Source organism: Sitophilus oryzae, unplaced genomic scaffold (assembly GCF_002938485.1).
Source record: "Sitophilus oryzae breed Bouriz unplaced genomic scaffold, Soryzae_2.0 scaffold_1745_pilon_pilon, whole genome shotgun sequence".
In the NCBI taxonomy this organism is placed as follows: Eukaryota; Metazoa; Arthropoda; class Insecta; order Coleoptera; family Curculionidae; genus Sitophilus; species Sitophilus oryzae.
Window position 1 is genome coordinate 1,418,675 of NW_022146441.1, and position 22,222 is coordinate 1,440,896.

General features: G+C 32.5%; 1 protein-coding gene across 1 annotated transcript in view; it reads left to right on the forward strand.

Moving 5' to 3' along the window:
* LOC115881967 (octopamine receptor) overlaps window positions 1-22,222 on the forward strand; it is an 83,617-nt gene that overhangs the window by 26,266 nt on the left and 35,129 nt on the right. The window lies entirely within an intron of this gene.

A 22,222-nucleotide genomic window follows, 5' to 3' on the forward strand; every position in this document is an offset into this window, starting at 1 on the left:
ACTCGAAACATGTCAACACTGAAACAAGGAAATCTTAAAAAAACGAAATATCTGGGCTAAATTAAGGAAAAATATGCAAGGGATGATTTAAAGGTTGGCCCACACGCAGCGACTTGCTTGCGTCGACGAAACGTTGCATGTAAAATGAATGATTGGGAGGGGAGGAAGTTATAACTCATCATACAGGAGGGATTCCTCTATCTGGACCATTCTCCTCTCGACAACAGAATAAATAGCACAGAGCGTTCATTAATCTAGTCTAGTCAAGCTTCTGTCAATATTTATCTTGCAGTTGCTTAAACACATACACAGAGATATCCGATGAGAATGTCGGTTCACATCAGGACATCGTTTTTTTTTTATCTTTACCCTTCTATTTTTCCAGGGAAATACTCTACAAACTCGAAACATGTCAATACTGAAACAAGGAACCTTAAAAAAACGAAATACAGGGCTAAATTAAGGAAAAATATGCAAGGGATGATTTAAAGGTTGGTCCACACGCAACAACTTGCTTGCGTGGACAAAACGTTGCATGTAAAATGAATGATTGGAAGGGGAGGAAGTTATAAGTTATAACTCATCATACAGTCTATAACTCATCATACAGGAGGGATTCCTTCATCTGGACCATTCTCCTCTGACAACATCTTCTTCCTTCGAGGGTATACAGGGTGTCCCAGGCTGAGCGTGCATTAGAAGTTTCTAGAGAACCATAACATTTTAATCGGAGATTTTTTGCACATCATTGTTTTACAACAAGATCTATCGATTAAAAATATTTTCAATATGGCGGCACTTTTTGGGTGCCCCCATTTTTTATTACATACTTAAGTTCTGTGTAAAATTCTATAAATATTGATCATCTATCATTATCTTTCCCCTTGCTCCTCAGCAGAAAGACCGTGATAAACGTTGTCATTACATAATTTACAGTTTTTTCATGCAAAAATATCAATTTTCAGTAAATATATCATATACAGGGTGTTTCAAAACAAATGCGAAAAACTTCAGGGGGTGATTCTTTGTTCAAAATAAAGGGTAGTTTGCTTTATTAACGTTGGGTCAAAAGTCAACCATTAGGGAGATATCGCGGTACAAAGATGGCGGAAAAATAATGTTTTTATTCTTTATCTTGAAAACGAAACACGATAGACTAATGAAATTTTATGGAAGCATTACTGTTATGAAAACATACTTTCTGGTAATTTTCTCACTTTTTTAAAATGAGTGGAAGGTGTTGAAATAAACTACCCCTATCATTCTTGTTAACGAAATTAAAAAAAATGCTTATTAAACACATGCAAAAAAATTAATTTGGATAGTTTAGTTTGTTTAGAAACTTTTTTATCTCTTGTGTTTTTTTGATAAAACTCACCGATTTGAAATTAAAAAATAAAATGTAAAGCATTACATATCAGGACAAAAAACATTTTTAGATAAAGAATCTAGTGGGCTGCTCTAATTTTTTTAGGAAAAAATCTAGTCGGCCGCTGTCACTTTTTAGGATGTTTCTAATATTATTTTATTGACATTACTCTACTGTAATACGTTATTATCTAGATTCTTATTATTATCGTTATTATCACTAGATTCTTTATCTAAAAATGTTTTTGATCCTGGTATGTAATGCTTTACATGTTATTTTTTAATTTCAAATCGGCGAGTTTTATCAAAGAAACACAAGAGATAAAAAAGTTTCTAAATAAACCAAGCTATCCAAATCATTTTTTTTGCATGTGTTTGATAAGATTTTTCTTTAAATTTCGTTAACAAGAACGATAAGGGTAGTTTATTTCAACCCCTTCCACTCATTTTAAAAAGTGTTCGTAGCAGTAATGCTCCCATAAAATTTCATTAGACTATCTCTTTTCGTTTTCAAGATAAAAAATAAAAACATTATTTTTCCGCCATCTTTGTACCGCGATATCTCCCCAATGGTTGACTTTTGACCCAACGTTTATGAAGCAAACTACCCTTTATTTTGAACAAGGAATCGCCCTCTGAAGTTTTTCGCATTTGATTTGAAACACCCTGTATAAACAGGCCCAAAATCCACTCAAAATATTATGTACGCATGGTGGAGAGCCTCCAGGCACAATAGCTAATCACAAAATGAGCAAAATTAATCTATTAATAATAAGTGAAGGTAAATAATCCACTTAATCAGCGGTTCGTATTTCAACATAATGAGATTGAGCGCATTTTTTCCACTAGCTTCCAACCAAATTGACATTGTAATTATTTAGGTTCCTCGTAATGATTGTTTACTCGGGAATCTACGTAAAAAAGCACCAGTTTTGTTGAAAAAATCTGTTAGATTCAGTGCCTTGTTATTTCTATCTGTTTCAGTAGGTAACTGTTATTTCTGTAAAATTATATTCTGATTACATTATACTTATTACATTACATTATATTTATATGTACTACCATCATACGGGAGGGGTAATCGGGGGTAATTACCCCTCCGAGAAAGAAATTAATTAATAGGATAAAATTTGGTATATAATAAAATTGTTACAAAAAAGTTAATAATACAAATTAAAACAGAATATCCAAACCAATCCAAGTAGATTTTTTTCCACAGTTACAATACCTTCCAGCAAAAATTTAGTTCAAATTTACTACCCCTCCCAGACTCAATCTCTAGATGCGCCACTGGCCCTATAACATAGGATACAACATTTTAATGAACAGTTCTTTCCATAAAATCAATAAAATGAAAAATATACGAAATAATATACATGTACTGATTTCTTCGAAAATCGACAACTATGAAAATATGATCCCTTCCCCGACACAAACGGTACATTGTGAGACAGGAAATTGTAGAGAGAAACAAGCCCTATAACATAGGATACAACATTTTAATGAACAGTGCTTTCCATAAAATCAATAAAATGAAAAATATACGAAATAATATACATGTACTGATTTCTTTCGAAAATCGACAACTATGAAACTATGAACCCTTCCCGGACACAAACGGTACATTATGAAACAGGAAATTGTAGAGAGAAACAAGCCCTATAACATAGGATACAACATTTTAATGAACAGTGCTTTCCATAAAATCAATAAAATGAAAAATGTACCTTGCTGAGCCTACAAAACTTCATGTTGGGAAGTCTAAAAAAACGATTATTTCCGAAGTTTCGGTTAAAAAAAAAGAAATTTCCTGATTGTCTTGTAGGATTCATCAAAGCGTATTTTTTCACTAATTTAACAGCCCCAATTCTTATATTGAACAAACTGTATAAATTTCTATAAAAACAACTGAAGCCGAGGTAAATTAAAAAAGAAACTTTTTCACTTCGAAACAATATCGATATCCTGAATAAAAAACAATATCGGTAACTGTTGCCCCGGTTATATTTAAAGCAAGAAAAACTTTTTAGAAAGTGTAATTAGATTTTTTTAAACATTTTTTCTCCAACTTTTTATGTCAAAGGGAGTCAGGACTTTGATACATCATAAAAAACTTTTATAGATAAAAAATATCGGTGTGCTTTCATTAAGTTTTAAAGAACTTTCATTAATACTAATGAACTTAGGATTGAGTTTCTTATTTATTCTGTCGCAGATTGGGCTAATGCAATTCTACTTTTGCATTTTTGCAGGAAAAATCTAATTTATAATCTAATTATAAACAAGTTATAAAAGCATTAAAAAATATTTGTTTATATACTTTTAGGAAATATACTCCCCGACGCGGCGGCAAAATTCCACCAGCCTAAAAATTTGATCTATTATCGAAATTTTAAGCAAGTATCGATATTTAAAAAATATCGATATTCCAACTATCGATGTTTCAAAAAATGTCTGACGCAGACGATCTACGGAAACAATGTCCAGTGTATTGTTGGGGATTTGGAAGACTTAGGAACAATGCTATTTTATACGGCATTTTCCATTTGTGTACCCCCCAAAAAATCGAGTATGCTCTGTGTTGCTTGGCCGCATAGCTATATATCTTCGAACCATTTCCACCATATTCATTCCTTCAACATTCCCTTTCGTTATAAAAAAATCTCGTGATATCTTTGTTTTCGTAAATGGAATAATGACATGAATGCATTGTCCTTAATCTTTAACATTTTGCAGCTGCAGATTTGTCAACTCGATACGCCGGCAGGCTCCCGCAAGTCCCACTATCAACGAAACTTTTGTCAAGAAATAAGTTTTATCATCGGCTTCCAACAAAAAAGAGTTATGTCTTCTTTTCTTAAAATTCTCGGTTTTTTGACCGAAATCCTTCCGATTTTCTTTTTAGAAATGCAGTTAAATGGACGTACTTACTTATATTTGTATTTTTCTTCACTGATATAACTGAACATAGCATCGAATAATATACCCAAAGTGATGAAACCTTCCTATGTTTTGAAAGATGTTCAAAATATGCCAGGAGAACCGTTTCGTTACTACTCTTCTTGGTTCCTTTCCCTTTACACCAATCTTCAAGTTTTACATAGGCTTGCTCGTACGTTTGTCTTGATTTTTCGGGAAGTAGGGAATCGACAACGTTTTGCGCAATGCCTTCAATATCCGAAGGGACCAAAGACATTATAAAGATAGACCGAACATCTCATTCATAAATACTCGTTGGTAGTGTATCAAACATTCCAATGTGTCAAACAAGGATAGAAGAGAGAGAGAAGTCTAAAATTTCCGACCCCGGCAACTAGGCGCATTTGGATTGTTATAATGGCCAGTGGCGTATCGTTTTTTGGAACGAATTTAATTAGTAAAGTAAAAGTAAAGTAATTAGTAAAATTTTTACTCCACACTAATATACTACATTAACACTTTTTCGTTAGATGAGTTTTGTTATAAGGTCTAATATAATAATATAATTAATATCCCACATATACTTATGTTGAAACGTTAGTAGGTAGTTTTCGAAAATCGCTCCAACGTCGATATTCAATTTAAACTTTCAGTTACTTCTATATAAACACTCAGTGACTTTTGAATACTTACAGGGTGACTCAGGCTTCCGAAACAGTTCTATATTAGGTTTGTGGTTAGTGACTTTTCTTTCAATTTTTTATTAGAATATGGAGGCAATGGTAAAGCACGTTTTAGACATTTTTGTAATCATAGGTGGCCGGAACATATTTTCAAACTAAAGTTGTAGATTTGCCATTAAATTTCCATTCCAGAAATAACCTAGGGTTGCCACCTGTCCTTTTGAAAAGGACAGTCCTTTTGGAATAACTTGTCCTTTTGACTTTTTTTTTGACTTAAAAGTCATTTTATTTACGTATTTTCCTGAGAGAAGAAGATAACTTAGAACTTCCCATTTAATCTCTGAGAAAATTACCTACAGCAAACAGATATATTCTTTTTCGTCCAAATTTAATTAGAGATGTTATAAAACTTATAAATAAATTTTTTTCTTGTTTAGAATAGGCAACATTATTTAGAATTTCCCGTTTAATCTCAAACGATAGTTTAGGGTTTTAGTTTTACCTTTTTGATCTTAAAAAGAACTTTTCAAAATTAGTAATTAGTAACGATTTAGTTAGTTCGCAATCGATAGCTTCCTGTGAAGTACTGTGTAATAATTGTTTAATCCTGTATTATTAATAACCCCTATACCTAAAATCAATATTTATTTTAATCTTTTTAGTCTCTCAATAGAGGGCATTTATCATTAAAAGTATAAAATCTGTGTGCTACAGTATGGGATTTCTGTCGCATAATAATGAATATTACGTTTATTTACAAATCCATTACTTAGGTAACTTAATCAGACAATCAAATTTTAGTTAAACATCCCAATCTTCATGAACTGTATTAAGCATATGTATTGGAGTTTGAATCACCCTGTATGTTGACAAAAATATTTTGAAAATGTAAGCGTTACAATGGCCCTGATCTTATGTAAAGATTGAAATAAAAATCACAAACCAAAACGTAATAGGTAAAAAGCTTTTTTGAGGCCTGGGTCACTCTGTATATAGGTATGTAAAAAAACTAGTAGCCTAAGAATTATTTATAGTTCGTCCCATTCTAAAAAGGTAACACACCGTACAAATAACTCTAGGAAGAGGTATTTGTATTGTACGGTGGTAAAAACTTGTCTAAACAAGACCGAAGGGGCAGATACAAGATATAATTAAGCAATAAAATGTAAAAAGGTCGGGTAAACACCTTTGCTTATTTGTTGAGCAAAATTCCTTTAGAATATCGTATATAATGACCAAAATATGACGCAATTTAAAGTTTCAAATGCAACCTTTATATTCAAATTTGTTATGATCTACAACAGTTAGGTAGTAATTCAGACGAATTATAATTCAATTACCGGCTACTACGTTCTTGTTTTAATAGATCAAAATTCAACAAATATAATTAGAAATTATTTTAATTTTGAGAGGCTCCCTTGTGGGACGCCTATGTACGATTACGGCGGAAACAATACTCTACCTGTGAAAAGACAAATTCGGGTAATTTGAGCTTATTTTTTCCACACATTTGACACTGTCCTACCATATTGAAAATTCGCAGATTCAAAAGTACGTTAAACAAAAACAAAAACTACTGAAAACCACTGAAAAGTTCACTTCGGCCTTGATTCCGACTTCAAACACACCGTAAGCTAAACGTAGTACGCTATAACAGTGACCAAAGGCCGTCGCGAGGGGTGGTGGGACGGACGGCTCATTTCATTCTGGAAGACTAGCAGCGACGTTGCCAATAGTTCTAGACGTTTCAGCACATTAAACAGTAAACATGTCCTTTAATAGTAACGCATAGATCCTCTGGTTAATAACATATTATTAAGCATGCTTTTTAAAGATAAACTATTAATTTAATTGAGATTTATTGATATCCGGTGAAGGTTTTAAAGTCACCTTTTCTGCAAATCAAACTAAGTAGATAGGCGCAAATTTGAGATGTGGCAATGTCGCCTTCTTTATCTCAGTTGGTTTTTACAGTACGTAGTCAACCTCTGGTTGTTTGATCGGGTTAAAATGCACAATGTGATATCTGTTCTTACTAAATCTATGGAAGGGACACTTTCAGAATCAGAATCACCCATATTAATATTATTTTCTGCTTTTTGCTAAAACTGAACGTTTAACACAAAATTGAACATCAATAACTGAGTTGTCAAAGTCAAAATGAAAACAATCAACAAGCACGGTTACCACGGCGTCGACTAATATGGGCACCTGATAATTTTGAATTTTAATTTTTATGAGGATATCTCTGATATTTTAAATCAAATCAAATCTCTTTGGATCGTCCCTCGTGTCGCGTCGTAGATTAAATTTTGAATGATACACGTTCGATACGAACTTTTTAATGAAATGTTCGTATCGAACTTGTATCATAATAACTATCTATAATGTAATAGCGTGTATGTCCACCTCTCGCAACAATAAGAAAGAAATTGCTTTATTGTCATAAAAAAATTAAACAATTTTGTTGACAAAGCTTAAAAAAAAAAGAATATAAAAAACATACAAAACTTCACTTAACAATAAAAAAACATATAAAACTAACAGCAAACATACATAACTAAAACAATACTTTATACAATTATAGAAATTGTACATTGTCAAAAATTTATTTAATTAAATATAAATAAAATATAAACATACATGTAAATAAACAACTGTATATAATGTCAATACTAAATTTAAATGGATAGAAAACAAAATCATTTCTTAAATTTAGTGAATGTGTGTTAAATTTAGAACCCTAGATATTAATAAAAAAATCGTTAACCGCGTAAAAGGCTTTCTCCAGTAAGTATGATCTCAAGGCTCTGCGAAATGCAGGAAAGGATGAAATGGAATTAATTTCAGATGGCAGATGATAGTGCATTTTTTTTTGCATTGTACAATTGGGAACTCTTTACTAACTCAGAGTGAGGGGTTGGCAGATACATGTTATGCTCTGCGTTCCTAATTGGATAGCCATGAACTGGCTCTAGAGAAATACTCGATACGTGCTTGCGAACTAGGCAGACGGATTCGAGTATGAATAGGGAAGGAAGAGTTAATATTTTATATCTTCTAAACAAGTCCCGGCAGTGAGCACAACTGGTTAGCCTCAGTGAATATCGCACAGCTCTCTTTTGTAATTTGAAGATACGCTCAAATTGAGTCGCACAACACGCACCCCAGAATGGAAGTGCGTATCGGAGATGCGACTCATAAAGGGCATAATAGACTGTCCTAGATGTTGACAAATTAAGCACATTAGCAACTGATCTAAGTGCGAACAGGCAGAACTTAATTTTTTAGCTAAAGCATCGATGTGCAAATCCCATTTTAAATAGTTGTCCACAACAAGGCCTAAAAATTTCACAGAATCAACGACGTCAATGGTGGTATTATCAAGTTGAAAAGGTAGCAACGTACTTTTATATGATAAGACTTTAGTTTTAGAGACGTTGAGACACAGATAATTAGAATCGCACTATGTTTTTATGTTGATTAAATCACTGGAAATGGTTCTATGAAGTGCCGTGGTGTCCGGGCAATAACAGCTCGAGGTCTTTGTAGTATCGGATGAATAAGGGTAGTTATTCTTTCTTGATCTATAGCTTCATGAATATCAAACTACAGATCAAGAAAACCCTTTACAAGAGCTAGCCATAGTTCTTGTAAAGTTTTTGGTGTAATAGGACGACAACGAACAGCTAGCTCTTTTAAGTCCATCGCACAAATGTTCGATTGGATTGAGGTCGGGACTACAAGGAGGCCATTCCAATCTTCGTAGTCCAACCTCATCCAGGTACTCGTTAACTACTCGTACTCCTAACTCGTTACCCCGCAACAACGTGGTGCCTGGTATTATCATGCATCAGTACAAACTGATTTCCAATGAAAGGAGCAAATGAAACAACAACTTCTTGGAGGACATCCTCAAATATAACGGTGGGCATTAAAAGCTCCACTTTCAACAAATTCAAGACTGTAAAATATCAGTACTTTACTTAAAAATCTGCAGCTCATAAAGAAATAAAGACGAATGACTCACTTTTGACGTAGAACACCGCTTTACTCTGAACAGTTCTTCTCGTCTGGCTTTATTTTATTTTTGTTCGTTAGCAGTATTGTCTTCAATTACGCAAGGAACTTTCGAAATAATTATACCACAACTTTACTCCCGAAGTAAATATAAGTAGTATGGCAAGAAGTAAGTCAAGTACGTGGCTAATTACAAAGTACGTGTAGAATACTTCAAAGTCCCTAGAAGCAAAATTTATTTTCTTTGTTTCTTTATGTTAATTTTACAGGGGATCTTAAAACACACCCTTATATTAGGCATGTATTAAATATATCGATATGTACTATACAGTGTCACAGATGGTCCCAGTCATGTGAGATTTTTTCTATTAATTGATTTTTAAATTTGTCTTTTTCTACGAAATTGATTAGAAATGACAGTAAGATTGTTAAATCGATTGAACTGTCAAATTTGACATTTAATGTAGTAATGCATTTGCTAGAAACTGGGATTATTGGTTGAATTTTGACAGTAGAATCTGTCATTGTCTGGAAACACACACAATAACGCTCCTTAAAGCCCTTCAGTTTTTTCCTCTAATATCGATATTTTAAGTAAGTATCGATATTGTTTCTAAATATCGATATTCGAATTATCGATATTTCAAAAATGTCGATACTTATATACATCCCTACTTTTTACCATTTTTTCTACGACAATACCCTTAAGGTATTTCTTATATTACTGCAACGTTACCGTACATTTAGCAAATTGTAACGGAGCCAGATTTCTAAAATTATCGATATTTTAAAAATAACGATATTCCAACTATCGATATTATAAAAATATCGATATTCCAACTATCGATATTTTAAAAATATCGATATGTCAACTATCAATATTTCAAAAATATCGATACGTGTATACCTCCCTACTTTTTACCATATTTTTTCCGACAATGCCCTTAAGGCGTTTCCTGTGTTATTGCAACGTTACCGCACAATTAGCAAATTGTAACGCAGCCAGATCATGGCGTTGCTTGTGGTATACACGTACTAATTCAGAAACCATTTCGGAGGGCTTTTGTGCCGAGTTAATGAGTCTCCAGCTCGAACAATATTATTTCGATTGAATTCGACTGTCAAAAACACACAATAACGCTCCTAAAAGCCCTTCCGTTTTTTCCTCTAATATCGATATTTTGAGTAAGTATCGATATTTTAAGAAATATCGATAATCTAACTATCGATCTTTCAAAAATGTCGATACTTATATACATCCCTACTTTTTTACCGTCTTTTCTCCGACAATACCCTTAAGGCGTTTCCTGTGTTACTGCAACATTACCGTACAATTAGCAAATTGTAACGCAGCCAGAGCATGGCGTTGCTGGTGGTATACACGTATTAATTCAGAAACCATTTCGGAGGGCTTTTGTGCCGAGTTAATGAGTCTCCAGCTCGAAGAATATTATTTCGATTGGATTCGGCTGTCAAAAACACACAATAACGCTCCTAAAGGCGCCCCGTTTTTCCCTGTAATATCGATGGGCTAGGAGGAAAATTATATTTTCTAATTGAAATGGCGTTTTTCCGAGGGAAAATTGCCCGCAGACGGGAAATATTTAAGAGAAATTTATTTAAACGTTTGATTCTGTTACTGACATCGGCAGAGTTGCTTAGAAAAGCTCCAGCGTGCCCGGGACTATACGGAAAGTTTTACCTTACCTCTTACTAACAAACTAATAGGATCTCTCATCCTCATAAGACGTACGTTCGCCTCTTCCCGCGCTTTAGCTGACAGTTGTGACGTCATTGTAGTCCTTGTCAAAGCCTTGTCATGATAGTGTGTATTATTAGTTGCCTATGGTAAACTTTTTGTCAATTTTAAATGTGAAAAAGGTGTCTTTAAAGTTTTTAGAGCTATAGAATGTATAAATACGTTCATTTTGTGTTGTGGATTGTGACAAACTGCTTACTAAGTGCCTACGATTTTGATTATTAATTATTTTAAAGCAAAATATGGAAGTACTCTAAAAATAATGCTTGCAAAAGATGATGCTGGGAACTGCTGTTCTTAAAAATGCATTATCCGAGTATTTAATACGATTTATACAGTTAATTTTCTATACTGCATACATATAAGGTGTTTAAATAAATAAACTAAATAATGAACGTTTTACATTACGGCAACCAATAATGCACGTGTGTGTATTATTGGTTGCCGGATAAGGACTAATAACCATGACAAGGACTACAATGACGTCACAAAGCGAGTAGTTTTCGCAAGCACCTGGCGGACACTTTTGGCTGAATGAGCAGTCCTATTAGGTTAACTGTTCTTGATGGCGCACCATTTTTCGGGGGTTCCCCAACGCTGTACAGTGGTGCCACCTCATACTCCACAGGTCCCCAATTCAGAATTTTGAAGTTTGACAGCCAAAATCCCGGAGACGGAAGCTACAGATTCGAGTAAAGTATTTAAATCGATTTTGATGACTTTTTCTAAATTATTTTGTGTGTTTTGCAGTTACGAAACCGAGAATCAGATAAGCCAGCATGAAGCTGGAGAAGTTAGGAACGTTTATTAATTAATAAGTTAACTGTTCTTGACCTCTTACTTGTTCAGTCAAAACCGTATCAAGACTTAAAGTTTAAATCTTAATATGAAAATGACTTGAAAAAAAAATGATGACTGATAACAATTACTTAATAAGGTAAAACCAAAAAGCTTCAAACTTTCTGTATGTTTATTTTTAATTTTTACGTATGTTATGTTTATTTATGTTATGTTCTTTAAAATCAATGAAGGTATTACCATACATTACTAACATCTACAGATGCATGAGCAATCAATTTATTTTTATTAGATTGTATTAAAAAAGCCTCTTTTATTTTTATTTTAGAGGCTATCGCTTCTTTCATTATAATTTTTACATAGTTAAAATCTATTCTGTCTCCTGTGTTCCATGAATGCTGACAAATCTTAGATTTGTGAAAGTCGCCCTTTCTTAAATAATCTTTATGTTCTTTAATTCGAACATTTAAAGGTCTAGATGTTTCACCAATATAAAATTTATCACATTCACATGGTACTTTGTGCATTACATTTTTTTTGTACAGTGTTCATTGATTTATTGTGTGTTAAAAGTGTATTTAAACTTTATGTTGAAATTGACTTAAGAATGACAGAAATGACATAAGATTTAAATCTTTTCGAAACCAACTTGTTACAGCTCTGCTTCCAGTATATTTGAGTGTGTACGCTAATCTTTAGTAGATGCTAAGATGGTTCTCAACAAGCGTATTAATTTCGGGAATTTAAAAGAAACCTTGATTGTACTTAGAAAATCTATTTAGAACAATTTCATTAATTTGAAAAATAAACAAAATCGAAAGCTTAGGGAATTTCGTATGGGTCTGATAAACAGTAAAAAATAAAACATATAATCATTGTATTTACCGTGACACTATCATCATAAGACACGACAGATCTGTGACGTCAAATCAAAATCAAATAAGTATTTTCCGAAAAATTTATAATTAATATACCAAAAAAAAATATTTTTTTTGTTCGTGCAATATAAAGAACTGACTATAAATTATTTAGTTAAATGTTTGTTTAAAAGAAGCGGCTAAACAGTCAATAAATTAGGGTTTATTTATTTTTAAAACAGGTGAAATACTGGTGTTTTTATTGAGAGACGATTTCCTGTTTGAAGATGTTTAGGGAAAAACCTGTAATGGCCCAAATAAAATGAAACCAAAAGTGCATATTATTTAAGGCTCCTTCTACACTGGACGTTTTACCTGTCAGTCTCAGCAGTTCAGTACAAATGTATCAAGTAGAACCTTGTGTGTAGACGAAAAAGCAATTTGAAACTAAATAATTTGACTTTTTCCCAGTCACGTGGGATTTTTTCTATTAATTGATTAAGGTAAAATTTGTCTTTTTCTACGCAATTTATTAGATCTCTCAGATAACTGTCAAATTTGACATTTAATGTCATGCATTTGCTCAAAACTGGGTTTATTGGTTGAATTTTGACAGTGGAATCTGTCATTGTGCGAAAACACACAGAATAACGCTCAAAGCCCTTCAGTTTTTTCCTTCAATATCGATATTTTAAGTAAGTATCGATATTTAAAAAAATATCGATATCCCAACTATTGATATTTCTAAAATGTCGATACTTATATACATCCCTACTTTTTACCATTTTTTGTCCGACAATACCCTTAAGGCAATTCATATGTCACTGAAACGTTACTGTACAATTAGCAAATTGTAACGCAGCCAGAGCCAATTGTAACGCAGCCAGATTTCTAAAAATATCGATACTTTAAAAATATCGATATTACAACTATCGATATTTTTCAAAAATATCGATATTCCATATTTTTAGAAATCCATATTTATCGTATCCATATTTTTAGAAAATGTCGATATTCCAACTACCGATATTTCAAAAATATCGATACGTGTATACATCTCTACTTTTTACCATCTTTTCTCCGACAATACTCTTAAGGCGTTTCCTGTATTACGTTTTAGTAACTCTTCCTAAATTGTTACTTTGGTGAAAGTTTGGAACACCCTGTGGAATATGTTAAAATAGCAAGGAATTTGAAAATGATTTTATCATCTACGTGCGTCTTTTTTCGATAGTTTATTGTTTACTTCATCTCAATAGCTTTATTTTTCTTGGAGATATTCGCTTTTGAAGAAGATGCTAACATGAATTTGTTCGTAATTTTTACATTAAAATCATGCCTTTGCTTCTTAAAAATGAATATTTTTTATCGCTCTGAGTAAAACGTTTCTTCCACTTGTATGTTACTAGAACGTTTTTATTTTATTTCTTCTGTCTTTCCCCGGTTTTCATAAAATGAAATATTATTTCACGATCATTTTCCCATCAAGTAGAACATCGACCACACCAAACAAATTTGGTAAATCTCAATAATATTAAAATCGATCTTCGTTTTTTATGTCATATTCCATTTTAACGCTGGTTAGGAATGGGCAAAAAATATCGATATATTAAAATATCGATACTATGTCAATATATCGATACATGGAATTATCGATATGCAGCAAAACTTGCAGAAAATCAAGACCGTCACGACAACCATTCACGAAAAAAACTTTGGTACGACGGATATCGGAAATGGAGAATTAACCTCTGGAAAGCCGTCTCAGATACTGGCTTTTGTCAAAGCCCTGAGATTAATGATAATAATTAATACATACAACAATGATATTGAAACGATATATTACAATATTATCATTTTTTTACAAGAAATAATATTTATTTAGGTATACAAAAGAGAACACAACAAAAAAATATAAATATAAAAAGGAATATATTTGATTATATTCGGATATAGATAGCTTTCTATAGCAACGAATGGGGGAGGTCCTTAAAAACAGAAAAAAGGAAATATTAAATCCCGGCATCAAACGTTTAGGTGACAAAAAATGAGAAATTTCATCTTTTGAAATACGATACAGGAAAAAAATTGTTTTTTCGCTTTCTTGTTAAGGGACGTTTTTATTTTCGTTCTTCATCTTCAATCCCTATTCATGTATAATCAAAAGAAAACTTCCTTTGGATAATTTTTACGCTATAAAATACAAAGTTTTTCTTTTTGAATATCAGAGAGACAAAATCAAAGTTTTCAGTTACCCCCTGCGTGTAATTTAGCCTATTTTATGTGAAAATGTTTATACGAGTAGTTTCATAAAAAATAGGACAGTAATGTAAAAACCGCATCTTTGTATCTCTACCAATAAACGAGAAACCCTGTAATACCACAGATTATACAGATTATAAACTTTGTTTTTTCTTTATTGTTTTTCATGGTTCCATATTTCGGAATCGGGCACTAGTTAGATTACTAGTTTGCGCACATAGCACGCCCACGTATGGCCTCTAAAATTGTGCACAGCGCCTGACCGGCACAGTTATTAGAGAGATATCGGAAAACCGAATAGCGTCATGCAGTATTTACGCGTACCTTATCATGGTTACGGCCGTGGTTACGATATGCGCGAGTCAATTTTTAACGCAACGCCCGCTAATAACGTTACCGCCTGACGTAATTTGCGGATCAATTACACCAAGCGCTATTTCTAAATAACGTTTAAAAATTGCTTAAATAGGTATGTGCGGGTATTTGACAACCGGGGCCGGCCGGCGAGATCTTTTATTTTAGGCTATGTCTGAATTGCTTTGAATTATTACTTTAGTTTTATTAGGTAATTTGATATTTAAGTAGCTGGGATTAGTTATTTAATTAAATAAATATGGCCCAAAATATGGATTCCACCCCTTCCAATATTAAAGAACCTATAAAGAGGCTTAGGTTTACAGCAGGTGACGACTTAGCCCTTCTAAGAAAATTTGTTGCTTGTTGCCCTAAACCCACTGGCAGACGTTGAACAATAAAGCACTGGAAGTAAGCACTTTAGCCCTTTAGTTTTAAAATACCTAGTAAACAAAATAATTTCAAAGTTTTAAATTAAAAGTTAGGTTAAGTTTAAATAGAGGACGCGACGCGAACAGAATTCTTTCCGATCCGATAATAATGAAGAGAGTTAATACCACCTCACGTAAAGGAAATAACACCTGGCCTTATTAATTAACGTCCATGCACGCTATTCGGTTTAGCGACATCTCTCTATTACGCTGTTTATTGTTATTTACGCGAGTTTATTTTTGCGCACAGGAAATTTGACTCGTTTGCACATCGTCATAAAAAACAATTTTCGTACCACGAATTAAGGATAAGATTTTTATCTGTATACATATAGTACACTTAATCTGTGGTAATACACACGATAATGGGACACCCCACATGGGCCTAAAACTGGTGGGGTTGCACCCTACACAACAAGCTACGTTTCGTATAACCTTGAGAAGGGTGAGAAAAGACCAATAAATAATAATTAAAATCGGAATTACTGACTGGAAACAAAGTAATACTGGATTTAATTAAAATAACAACACGAGGCCAGGAAGTCAAGGGTGCGTTGGAGACTTAAATCGGGTAAATACCTGAGTGGAGGCGATATTTAAGGCTAAGGGCCCACTTTTTAAACAGATTGCTTTGGCAAACGAAGTGTTTCTATTTATAGATATCTTTTATTAACGTAATTAGAATAATCGGTCTTTCTTTGAAGGATATTTATGTGATGCTATTAGAAGATTGAGATTGTTTAGAGGCATTCAGCCAGTTAAAATTCTAAAAATAAAACTAATAAGTAGTAGTAGTTAAATTAAGTAGTAGTTTATTATTTTAGTATACAATATACGATAGAAACAACTAAAATATTAGAATTAAGAGTCCATTTCAATAGTCCGAAAAAGTAGCAGGATAAGCGTTCGGCGTTTAACGTTTCATGTAAAATTGGCTAGGTGTTTTTACACAAATGAAGAAGACTTCTTTATTTTTAACATTTTGATGGTCAAACATCAACAAAATATTCCCTATGTTTGGACTAAATTTTCCCAAAAATAAAGACATAATTTAAAATTCCGTTACAATAATGAAATAGATTGAAGTTTTGTAATTACAGTGATATATAATTTATATGGTTTTGTAACAAATTGCTCGCTATTTTATGGCAAATGCTGAAGCATCAAGCCTTAATCAAAGCACGTGTGTTTGGAATTTTGGATGTGGCTTAACACTACAAGATCGGGCTAAGCCTTAAGCCCCATACTCACACTTCGCTCCTTCGTCCCTTCCCCGCCTTACTTCCTCGCGTTACTTCCTCGCGTTACTTCCTCGCGTTCCTTCGTCCCTTCGCTTCCTTCCTTCGTCCATTCGATGCTTGGAAATTAGTCAATTATGCAACAACACACCACAAAATATTTTTAATATAGCAGCTACATGTTTAATACGAAATATCTAGTAACCTCTAAAATTTTTAAAAAATCCGAAAGGGGCATAATTTTTATTTTATAAAACTGCAGTTCTTTGTCGTGTCAAAAATACAAATTGAATTTTAATAATATATTTTTTTTAATAAATCCGAATATTTCAGTATCATGTACAAGGTATATCAGTATGAATGTACAAGGCGAGTCAATAGAGTAAAGTTTATTATGTAATTTGTATCGAAACCATGAAATATGACATACTAATTAAACGTTAATGATGTCAATCCCCATTTCTTCAGATATTTTTGTAAAGGAATCATGCACACTATTTCTATTTTTTTATTTTTGTCGCTACGATTACATAAATATGGACATGCATTTTTTCACAAATATGAAGACAATATTGTTTTTTTCTTCCATTTTTTAGACTGTTGTGTGTGAATTATTTTTATATTGACTGGCGATTCTAGATGTACAGGATGTCCCATTTTTGTGTGTTTTATGGGGTTTCTGGTTTATGAGTAGAGATATAAAGATGCTGTTTTCACATCATTGTTCTACTTATTATGAAACTAAATATGCTACACACATATTTATCCTAGCCTTCTTAGTTCAAAGTTATTTCTTATTTCTTTCTTTTACTTTTTATTTTTTAATTAGTAGAAATTTTTGCATTTTTCGATAACCTTTGTATCTCGATTATCTTATAACTTATGGAAAAGGTGAAAAGGGTCAGTGATGGGCGGTGGGTAAGTACCCAATTTGTAGATAAATAAAATCTGTAGGTATAGATGAACATCCTAATTTTAATAAAAGGAGTTTCCGACGACCGCATATACTACCGGGAATGGAAATATACCAATATATAATATCTACAATATATATAAGAAATATTGTAGATATACTCGTATTTCTGATATTACTGGTATTATACCGGGTATTTACTATGCGGTCGTTGGAAATACCTTTTATAAAATTAGACTGTTCATCTAAATGTACAGGTATATACCGGATACCCTGATTTTGTTCTACCTATTGAGTACTTACCCACAGCCCGTGTCTCGTTTTTCAGGTAGAATGGCAGTGACGAAAGTGGTTCTTCGTTGGGAGCTGTCTATTTCGAAAAATGACTCAAACTTATGTTCTTTTTTTTAAACAGTACACTCTATATATTATTTTTTATTTTATTTGCCTTGTTATGAGCTTTCGAAAATTATAATATACTCTATATTTATTTATTTAGGTACTGCGAAACTGCTAAACGAGTCTTATTTTATTTAACTTAATTTACCAGATAATTTTGCTTTCCATCGTGATATTTTGATAAACTACACGGAAACTGAACTTGTGCTGCTTTTAAATAACATGCCAATAACCAACATTTTACGTCGAATAAATTAGTTGATTGTTTTGATTACCTAATTTAAACCGGCCGACTATGTAATAAAGTTAAATAATGCATTTTTACCCCGTTTATGAAAATAACTATTTTAGAAAGCTCATAACAAGGAAAATAAAATAATATACAAAATATCGTATTTAAAAAAACATATAAGTTTTAGTCAATTTAAAAAAAGACAGATTCCAACGAAGAAATAGTTACGTCACTGCACACTACGTGAAAAACTGTACGAGAGACCGTTTTCACCTTTTCGATAAGTTATGATACAAAGGGGATCGAAAAATGCAATAATTTCAGATTCGCCCTGTATTTTAGGAAGTAAGAGAGCTAGGACATATCTGTCTGTAGCATCTTTAGTTTCATAAAAAAGTAACAGCGTAATGTGAAAACCGCATCTTTGTATCTCGACTCATAAACGAGAAACCCTGCAAAACACAGGAAAATGGGACACCCTGTACAGACGTACTGCCAAATCAAGAAATCAACTACGAATGATATCCAAGATCGATTTATATATTTTATATATTTTAATATTTTTTTGTGTTCGTGATAATTCCTTTGCTACTTCGTCCAAAAACCGACAGTACGGGGAAGGAGCGTCTCGAGGAAGTAAACAGACGAAGGAGCGTTTTGACGAAGGAACGAAGGAACACACAGTCGCATAAAATCGACATTTCCCATAGTAAATATAAGATTTTTGGACGAAGGGACGCGACGAAGGAAGGAAGTGAAGTAGCGAAGTGTGAGTATGGGGCTTTAGGGCAGATTTCTGAAATATAATACATATTTCCTTCGGCCAGACACCCGTTTTACCCGACCCCTGAGTGCGACCCGAACAGTACAGGCGTAATAGACTCTTTAAACGCGATATTTAAGATGCTCTCATTATCAAAGACACTTCGTAATTACATTCATTGCTGGTTTGTCAGGTAGAAAGCTCCTGCCAGGTATAGTTCACACTTAAATAATCTTTGCTTAAATCTACCTCTTTATAATTATTTCACATTTATCAAAAATCCTGGATCTATAAATCATATCTAAAATTAAAATTATATTTGCCAGCCATTAGTTCCTTCGTAAGATTGAAGTGGAAATCAGAAAATGAAACTTCTTTCCGCGCGCTATACCGTATTACAGAATTAAAACTAGATATAAACCTATAATTTTGTGACAAGAATTAGCTAGATGAAATCAGATGCTCAAAATGCTTCCTTTCCTGTTAACTGCATAAAATGATTGTCTTTTCAAAAGGATCTTTTCATTTTAAAAGGCATATGTGGAGTTCTACTTCGAGAAGCAGCTACAATAATGTCTCTAATGTTGTCGACAATAAGTTGGTCGAGTTTTGTAAACACTGTCACAAATTACCTATAACAGATGCGAAAGAAAGCGACTGCATCGGAAACCGCTCGGCAAACCCGACACGCCTATTGAGTGGTGTAAATACACCAGTCGTTTAGTCCGGAAACCTATGCTGTGTCGTATTATTCGCTTGCTGGAATGACATAGTGCGTGGTTATATGTTTCTTTTTAAAAACGGGTGTAGGATTTTTGTTGAACTTTTGAACTGTATATTTCTAAGTTTTGGTAATTTGTATATCTTATTTAAAATGGGATACAAATGTGTTTATTTATAAGGAAAAAAAAGATATTTATAGTATAAAAGATTAATTTATTTAACAAAATTTAATTTATTTAACAAAATTTAATTAAAAATGTGACAAAATAGTAACCTTTCTATTGGTTCTATCGGACTTTTTTCGACTATATAAATCTTTATTTGTAAACTTTAATACATCAAATATTTTCAATCTAATAAATCATTTAATGATGTAAATAAGAGGAAATTTCTCACATGGGTGATCAAATTCTATAGTTTTCATTATATCAAACAGCCTCTGAGAAATGTTTTCAACTCAAAATGCCTTTAATTATGTTTGACTACATCATTAAAAAGGGTCTTCAAATACATCAATGTGATATTTGTCTAAAATTTGCAAAAGAATCCGAATCTCTGGATAACTCGAAATTATTTACCCATTTAAAAGCCTTTGATCATGAAAGTGGAAAAATTTGTTCATTTTATTTACTGGAAATGGAAAAATTATTTATATTAAATTTTGATGAGTTTTGCACTGAAGAAAACATTCAGAGGCTGTTTGATATAATGAAAACTATAGAATTTGACCACCCATGTGAGAAATTTCCTCTTATTTACATCATTAAATTATTTATTAGATTGAAAATATTTTATGCATTAAAGTTTACAAAAAATAAAGATTTATATAGTCGAAAAAAGTCCGATAGAACCAATAGAAAAGTAACTATTTTGTCACATCTTTAATTAAATTTTGTTAAATAAATTAATTTTTTATACTATAAATATCTTTTTTTTTCCTAATCTCCTACGAACTGATATAATATGACGAGCAATCTATTAAATTACTGTGAGATTATATGCCTCGATAACATATTGGTGCAGATTATTTTCACCCAAACAAATAATAACCCAAACTATACATTGATGCGGATTGTCTATGAACTCTTTCTGAAGCTCACAGAAACCTGAACGCGTAATTCGGGTTCTTTCGCATCTGTTGTAATTAATTTGTGACACTCTCTTTAACATATCCCCATAAAAAAAACAGACTAGATAAAATCATTCACCAACTAATAGAAACATATCAATTCTTTCTGATGTAGGATAAGTTTGCATTTTCGGCAAAATTCTAAGAATTTTTTTTTGTTTTAACTGACACAAAATGATAACTACCGTATGAAAAAAAACGACGTCCAGTTGGCTGGGAAATGACGATCGATGACATTTTCCATATAAATTTATATATAAATTGACAGCGATCTTCATTTCATAGCCAACGCTGACGCCGTTTTTTCTCGATCATACGGTACTTGTTAAAGTTGGACTAATTAGACAGCTATGTTGAAGTAACGTCAGACATCACAGCCACCTAGATTTTATGAAATAATAAAGATTTACTCAGATCAAATCATGTAAATGAAAATATCTAAAAAAATCCTTGTTTGAGGGGTAGGCAACCTTATTAGTATTTTGAAGAGACATGAATTCTCCATTGAGTATAATTCGGAATAATATACTGGGTGTTCCATTTAAAATAAAAGAGTAACATGCTTTTAAAGGTGGCCAATGTTCAATATTAATTTTGTCTCATCCTGTATAACTTTTTGGATCAAGTTTTAATTTGTTTTAAAGCACAATAGTTAATTTAACTACATATTAGGCTATACCGGTTAAATTCCAATTTAAGTAGCTTTTATTATAATTTAAAAATTGTTCTTTATCTCTAGAAAATGTTAAATATTATGTCAAAAACCTTACATTTTAGTACATAAAACTCACCTTGTTCCATTACAAAAAACACAACTTTGATTTGTAACTTTTTTTAGGGACACCCTGTAGAACTCTCTATATTTTTAAAAAGTGCTCTGAATTAACCTACATATGCTCCCAAAATTTAATTTCAATACAAACTGTCGTTCTCCTTGGAGCCTCCACGGTGTATGAGAGGCGCCACCCTGTATATAGAAAATTGTTCTGATCCGAATTCTATTACGTACGAATTGACTGTAATAAATTTAACTGCCGTACTCGAAATCATCCATCAATTCTTCGTATTTATATCCAGAATCAAACTACACGTAAATCAATCTTGCGATGCCAAAGTAAACAGCGTTTCCCATTACTTTGCGCTTTATATCGTACGAACACAGCCTTACTTACATATGCTCGGAAATGCATTTATATTTTATTAATAAAAATAGAGAAGATCGGAGCCATATTGTGTAGAGTACCGGTAGAAAACGTATGTTCAATCATCTTGAATATACCTGTATTTTTTACTGTTTTGAAATAAAATAGAGATTTTGAGTAATAATATAAAAACAAAATGGACACTCAATTTGTTGTATAATTTCAGATACCA